Consider the following 8,166-nt stretch of genomic DNA (forward strand, 5'->3'; position numbering starts at 1 on the left):
ATTTATTTACTTTTTTAAGTTTTTTATTTATCTTTCAAATATATTTTTTAAAAATTTAAATATTATTTTAAAATTTTAAATATATTTTTAATAATATAAAACATTTAAATATTTTAAAGATATGACCTTTTAAATTTATTATTAGTTTTATAATATTTTAAATATTAATTTTAAAATTTATTTTATAATAATTTTAATTTTTCTAAAATATATTATTTTAAAGATATGACATTTCAAATTTCTTATTTGTTTTATAATATTTTAAATGTATATTTTAAATATTTTTTAATTTTAAATATAATTTTTATAAATTATTAATTTTTCAATTAATTTTAAAGATATTCAAACGATTTTTAAAATTAAATTTAAAATTTTAAAATTAATATTTTATTTAGTGGAGCCATTTAGAATGGCTCCATCACTTTATTACAAGTGTAACTTTTAATATTTTCTAATATAAAAATTTAATATTTAGTATTTTATTTTGGTGGAGCCATTCTTTATATATGGCTCCACCTCTTGATTCTCTAGCATATATAGAATGGTGAAATTGTTGTGTTCAGTAGAAGATTTCAAAAATTTTGTTGAATATGAATAATGAGGTGTTTTCGGTGTATGTTCTTTTTTATGGTGAAACTGTAGAAGGTGATATTGGTTGTATATTTTGAAATAGGCAAAGAGTAGGTTTGCAATTCAAAAAAAAATGTGAAGTTGACAGAAATAAGAAGGAATATCAGTGCGAAAATAGCTATCCGTTGTGGAAGGGCAATGTCCAAATTATTTTACACGTTTCCAATCTCTACAGATTGGTTCAAATTTTGTGAGATGCAGCTGTTAGATGATAATGACTTGGGCACTATGATGGAAATATGGTAGTCGACTAGGAGTAAGAACCCTTAATCAGTTGAGTTATTTGCTGAGTTAGTAGACTTAGAGTCTGTTCAGAATGTTAGTCCAATAAGTCAACATTGGGAATTTGACTTTGATCTTAATGTTGGATAGACAGACCAATTAGAATGTGAAGGGAGATCGCAGATACCTACAAATCCTAATTATGGTGGGAGTTCGTATAATAACCCTACTCTTGGTCCCCGTCTACAAATACATCTGAAGGTGATAATAAGTACATAGGCAGATGCCAGAGAAATGACCAATAATAGTAATGATTCTTGTAACGCCCCCTTACCCGAGACCGTCGCCGAAGTCGAGCACGAGGCATTACTAAACTTATTTGAGCACTTAAACAAATTCGGACAAGCTATCCAACTGCGTCACAGTTGCTTAAAATTCATATCTCGAGTTCTGAAACTCAAAATCCAATTCCGTAAATTTTTTCTTAAACTAGACTCATATATATATTTACTAATTTTTTTTTAGAATTTTTGGTCAAGCCAATTACTACAGTTTATTAGTTAAAGTATCCCCTATTTCAGGGTTTGACTGCTCTGACCTCTGTGTATTATGAATCAGATATCACCCTGTACAGAGTTTCAATGACTATGCCGTTTATTTATAATAAAACTAGACTCAATAAGGAATCTGTACATATAAAGTATGACTTCTAATTATCTTTGTAAAATTTATGGTGAATTTCCAAAGTCAGAATAGGGGATCCAGAAATTGCTCTGGCCCTGTTTCACAAAAATTTAAACATCTCATAAAATATAACTCATATACCTGATTTGTTCCATTCATATGAAAATAGACTCATAATTCTTTAATTCCATATTTTATTCATCATCTAATTATATCTCTACTATTTTTAATAATTTTTTAAACTCACGTCACTGCTGCTGTCTTAATCTATTTTATGGTAAATTTTACCTATTTCATGATTTCCATGGAATAACTAGCATTTAGGCATACATAACACCAAATATGTCCTTGATTAGCCATTCCAACAGCTAATCATTATCAAGCATTTCCATAGCACTCAATAACCATATCATAAGACTATATACACAAAATGATTATAATGCTATACATGCCATGCTCAAAATATACAAACCGTTATACCAAGATGATACACGGATAGTGTGAGCGAGCCTCCGACCGTTCCTGATTTCCGAGCTGGCTTGTCAAAACTACAAGGAATGAAAAGGAGGGAGTAAGCATAAATGCTTAGTAAGTTCACATACAAATAGCAAGTAACACAACTATATAAGCAAACATAAAACATCATTTTCATAATCATCACCGAGATATTCATATCACATTTTCATTTACAATCTTACCATATTGTTGTTATGTCGAGTTTTCAACCTGAGGGTTAAGTACAAACCTGTTCAAAATATTCATTTCACGACACTTACCAATACGTCCCTTTCATCTCTAGTATTCCTCCATTTGAGTAGAATTTTACCCGTTGAACACATCGGAATATAATTCGGATACATGGAAAGTTTGCACATAAGTGCCACATATGTAGCCAAGCTACCATGTAACCCGCCCATAAGCGAACTCGGACTCAACTCAACGAGTTCGGACATTCGCATCCATAAGTGAACTTGGACTCAACTCAACGAGTTCGGATGCCCAAATATCCTAGTGACATATCACTTGTATCCTAATCCATTCCTAAGGTTCAACGGGACCTTTTTCCCAATCATGTGTCTCAACCATCTCCTACGGAATGCTGATAACGATACTCGGTAGTATTTCACATTTTCCAAGTATATCACATAATTTGACATATTATCAAACAATTATCACGAGTATAATATTTCATAATAATTATCATATCATTTAAATAACATAAAAATATTTAAAATAATAACTATGTTACCAACATTTACATATGAACTTACCTGGCTGATTTGTAGAAGATATTGAAATTTAGGGACTATTCCGTAACTTTTTCTTTTTCTCGTTCTTCTTTGGATTCTTGATCTATAATATAAAGTATTTCTACTCATTAGCATTTATTTGACTTCTATTTCACTCCACAATTTAAGCTGTTCAAATTTTGAAATTGCACTTTTACCCTTAAATTTATAGTTTTTACAATTTAGTCCCTGCTCATTTCACCCATCAATTGAACTAATTTTTTTCTCAATTAACATTTTCTTTTATCATTATAAATTATTTCACAACCTTTGATATTCTGAATTTCAACACTAACATTTAATTCACAACTTTTTCACAATTAGGTCCTAAATACCATTTTCTATCAAATGACTTAATAAAACAACCTTAATATGAAATTAGAACTTTAATTTCATAATAATTCATCATATACTGCCCTTACTCAGCCAGGGTAACTTCCAATTTCACCCACCAAATCAAAAACTAATGAATTAGATGATTGGACCTAATTGCAAAAGTCTTAAAATATAAAAAAATAAGAAAAGGGCAAGAAATAAACTCACATGCAGTGAAATTGTGCAAAACCAGCTTAAAAGCTCTCTCCCATGGCTGTCTGGCCGAAATTATGAGAAGAATGGCCTAGAAATCTCTTTCAATTTCAATTTATTTGTTTAATTTTGTTAAATTTACCATTTTACCCTTAGTTCACCTGATTCTAGATTTTTTTCTTGCTTATGCCGCCTCATCCATTCCCTTTAGGCTAATTTGCCTTTTAAGTCCTCCCTCATTTAACACTTGAGCCATTTAATCATTTTATCAAGTTTTGTACCTTTTTCAATTTAGTCATTTTTAATTAATTGACTATCCAAACGTTAAAATTTTCTAACGAAAACTTAATACTAACTTATTTACACTCCATAAATATTTTTAAAAATATTTATGGCTCGGTTTATGAATTCGAGGTCTCGATACCTCGTTTTTATTCTGTTTTATCTACAACTTCCTATACTACATAATTTCATTTAATTCAAAATTATTTCTAAAACCACACTTAACATTTACTTACTAATATCTAAACTCACATGTCAGATTTAGCGATTTCAAATCACTGTTCCGATATCACTGAAATTTGGGCCGTTACAACTCTCCCCCCCTTTAGGGATTTTCGTCCCCGAAAATCTTACCGGAAAAGTGGTCTTCACTTAGATTTCTCAATTTCATATTCGGTGCTGAAGAACTTTCACTCAGGCAGTGCCTCCAATTCTGATCAAGATGTTGAAGATTTTAGTGATCTCGATGTTGATGAGGTTCTGGACGATATCGATGATAAAGGCCCAGAGGAGGTTGAAGATGTTCATAGCCCTTAATTCAGTAACCTGAGTCGTGGCGTTATTTTGCAAAATGAACCTGGGGGCGACATGTTGAACGTAGATCCAGATACAGTGCATGCATCTGAGTTCCCTGAGTACACCGACATAGTACCTGCTCATAGATTCACGTCAAATTCACAGTTCGAGGAGTTGTTCGTTGGGAAATAGTTCGAGAATAAGGCGGACTGCGTGTTTTCCATCAAACAATACAACATGATGTTGTCGATTGATTACATGGTTGCCAAATCTACATTGACATTATATATTTGGGAATGTTAGAGAGCCGATGTGGGTGTGGTTAGCGAGTTCGAGCTGCATTTATACAGATGACTTAATAGTGGAAAATACGAAAATTAGAAGGACGTCATACATGCACTGTCACACATATGTCTTAAGACTACCGGAAATTGGATGCCAAAAGTATTTGTAACTACATCATGCCACTAGTGAAAGATAGCTCAATTATTCTTATGTCGACATTGATTGCGGATATGCAAGCTCGATTTCAGGACAAAGTGTCGTACAGAAAAACATAGTGGGCGAAACAAATGGCCATACAACAATTGTATGGCGACTGGAATGAGTCATACAATGAACTTCAGGGTTAGATTTTAGCAATGGTGGAATATATCCTAAGAACTGTTGTGGACTTGCAAATATTGCCTTATAGAGGCTCGAATGGACAACTAGAACTTGGGAGAATAGTTTTCCATCGACTGCTCTGGACTTTCGATCCATGTGTTAGGGCTTTCTCCCACTATAAATCGCTAGTGCAAGCTGATGGAACATGGCTTTATAGAAAATAAACGCAAATACTTCTGATTGCGGTTTCACAAGACGGTAACGAAAATTTACTATTAATCACTTTTGCCATCATGAAGTTAGAAAACTTCGAATCGTAGGCATATCTCATTCGGAACTTGCAGAGGCATGCTGTTAGGCAAGACAATATTTGCATTATCTGTGACAGATCGAAGCGTTTTGTTGCCACAATTCGACAATCCGATGTTCCGTGGAGGTCTGCCTATTGTATTCGTCACATCGTTGCCAACTTCCATAATAAGTACAAGAACAAAAACTGGCGCAAACGAATTGTGAACATGGGTAAAAACATCGTATTTAAATTCGTATTTGTAAATGTTTTGAGTTCATTTCCTAATTGAGATTGTAATGCATTTTATCAGAATGCATACGTAAGATACGAGCTGGAAGCATACCGATTCAGACATAAGTTGGCGAGGTTAGAGATTGATATGGCGGGGTTCAAACAGTCTCTCAGACAATGGTTGGGTAGCATGGAGCAGTGGCAATGGGTTCAATGTTTTGACGAGGGGTACCAATATGGTCATATGACAACTAATCTCGTTGAGGCTATTAACTCTGTCTTGAAGCGTACGCGTCACTTGCCAATTTCAGCGGTTTTTTTAGCATATTTTACAGGCTAGCAACTTTAATGCCAAAAATACGGTTGAAACAAGCAAAACATTTAGAGGCAGGGCATATGCACGTCGAAAAAAATTAGGGATGCCATGAAAGAGAACGCTCAAAGGGCTAGGTCAATGAATGCAAAAGTATATTCCCGAAACTTGAAAACTTTTCGAGTGACAGAGTACATTGGTCATCGGTCGGGGATCCCGCCACGGTCTTACGGAGTTGATATTTGAAATAGACGGTGTGAATGCGGGATATTCCAAACACTACAGTACCTATGTACGCATGTGGTTGCAGCGTGTGCTACCTACAGTTTGAATGTCGAACAAAATATAGACGATGTGTACATACTTGAAAGTACATTACGTATTTGGGGTAACGAGTTCCCCGTATTAAGAGATGTATTGACATAGGAAGTACAACTGCCTGCGTTCAGGAAGTTGTCAGATCGGTCACTACGTAGAAGAGTCAAAGGTCGACTGACAACAATGAGGATTCAGAGCAACATGGATATAAGAGAACAGGTTGATCCAAAGCATTGCGCCATATGTTGAACAGTTGGCCACAATCAGAGCAAATGTCCCCATGGAAACGTCTAGACTGGTCAATCTTCACAGTCTGAAAGAAATTAAATGTTGTACCTAATGTTTGCATTTTATGATCTTTTAAAAATAAAGTTTGTATTATTTAGTGTTAAGCTTTTATTTAAAATTAACAGTTTCAACTTTTAATACTTTAAAAGATATTATAAATTATACAAAAAAAGACTAATATATAAGCTATGGAACCCTAAACCAATACAAAAAATATTACATAACACTTGAAATTTACATAACTAAAAATTGGAAAGAACAGAGAGTGGTATCATTGTTCAGGGTATAGTGGTTTACAGGCCTTTGTTGACGAGGTGGACGTTGGGGTGTGCTGTACACATTAGGAGGATTGACAGCTAGATCGAACATGGCTTGAGGCGGGGTGGAGTACATGTTATTACCAAACATATCAAATGATATATGTGGTTGATATCGGTGAAATGAACTTGAATCGCCTATGTCCGGGTGATATGAACTCGAACCGCCCATGTCCAAGTGATATGAACTCAAGCCGCCCATTTTCGAGTGATGAACTTGAACCGCCCATGTCCGGGTGATATGAACTGCTCTACGACTCATCACAAAAAGCGCCAACCCATTGGTCCGATGTGTTCAAATGTTGGTCCTCAGAGTTGGGCTTTATCATATGTTGATCCTCTAGCTCCCCCATAGGTTGATTTTCACATCTGTAGCCGTGACCTGGTACTATTATAAGTTGTCCACCATATAAATAAATGCGTTATTGAGTCATGTACCACTACATGTATTCAGTCAAACATGCAGGAGTGTATCTTAGGCTACCTGCCTTACCAGGCATTCCATAGTGCTACATAACATTGATGTTCCACGTTCCAATCTGTTGTATGTTTCCTCCTCATGGTCTTACCGTGGACATCAGCAAATTGTTGTGGCTCAACCAACACAAATTGTCTACACCCAAATTGTCGCATAACTCGATCATCGTTGTACCACTCAACGGTTGAGAAGTTGAGCACCAGAATGTTAATGCACCACATATGGGTTTCAGCATGAACTCGTTAAGGAATAAGGGTTGCAATGTTCGGTACAGAATACAACATCTACAACAACTGCATAATATAGCATAATGAGTCAAGTCACATCACATACTGCAAGTGGATATGTTAATTCAACGCTACTTAAACCATATTAATATATATTACTTTCTCTCTGGCGTACGTCTCTATCATTTGGCGGTAAATGATTAATGTTTAGCTTGCGCCAATTTTCGAGACGTGGCCCATCTTAAACCAAAACAATGGCCCATCTTAAACCAAAACAAACATGTTAGCAGTTAAACTTTGAAAAATATTATCCACACTTATAAGTCGTTAAATGTTAAGTATAATTTTGTTTTTACCTATTTATAAGTGGCCACGAATATGGTTGGTGCCTAACAGCCGCTAGAAATGGCATCCTGTATAGAGCCAAAGATTGCAGTAAAAGTAGACAACCAGCCATGTTACTCTATGTTTTGTTGCTCGGCAAGCTCATAGTGCAATACGGCCAACATTGTCGATCCTCAGCTATAACTACTGGCACGAGAAAAATCCTCGAATAGAAGCAAGTACTTTAAGTGGACCCCATTAGACCTGTTGTCCGGTATAAGTACCCTAATATAGGCTTGAACAGCACACATCACCTTGTGCTTTGTGGCAGTGCTCGATAACTCCTTAAAATTTGCTCTCAACCATGCCAATGTGAAGCATGTGAAATTCTATTCCCCATCATTAGGGGACCGTCCAAGTAATTTGTGTCATACTATTGAAGGTTCCAACATTTTGCTTTGACCCATGACCACAGCACCGTCTACTTGTAACCTAAGTTGCATAGCGACATCTTCAAATGTGATAGTGCACTCCCCGCATGACATAATGAAAGTGTGGGTCTCCGTACACTATCGCTCAACCAAGGAAGATTTTAAGTTCGCCTTCAGGTCAAACCTTCAG

Source organism: Gossypium arboreum, chromosome 7 (assembly GCF_025698485.1).
Source record: "Gossypium arboreum isolate Shixiya-1 chromosome 7, ASM2569848v2, whole genome shotgun sequence".
Classification (NCBI taxonomy): Eukaryota; Viridiplantae; Streptophyta; class Magnoliopsida; order Malvales; family Malvaceae; genus Gossypium; species Gossypium arboreum.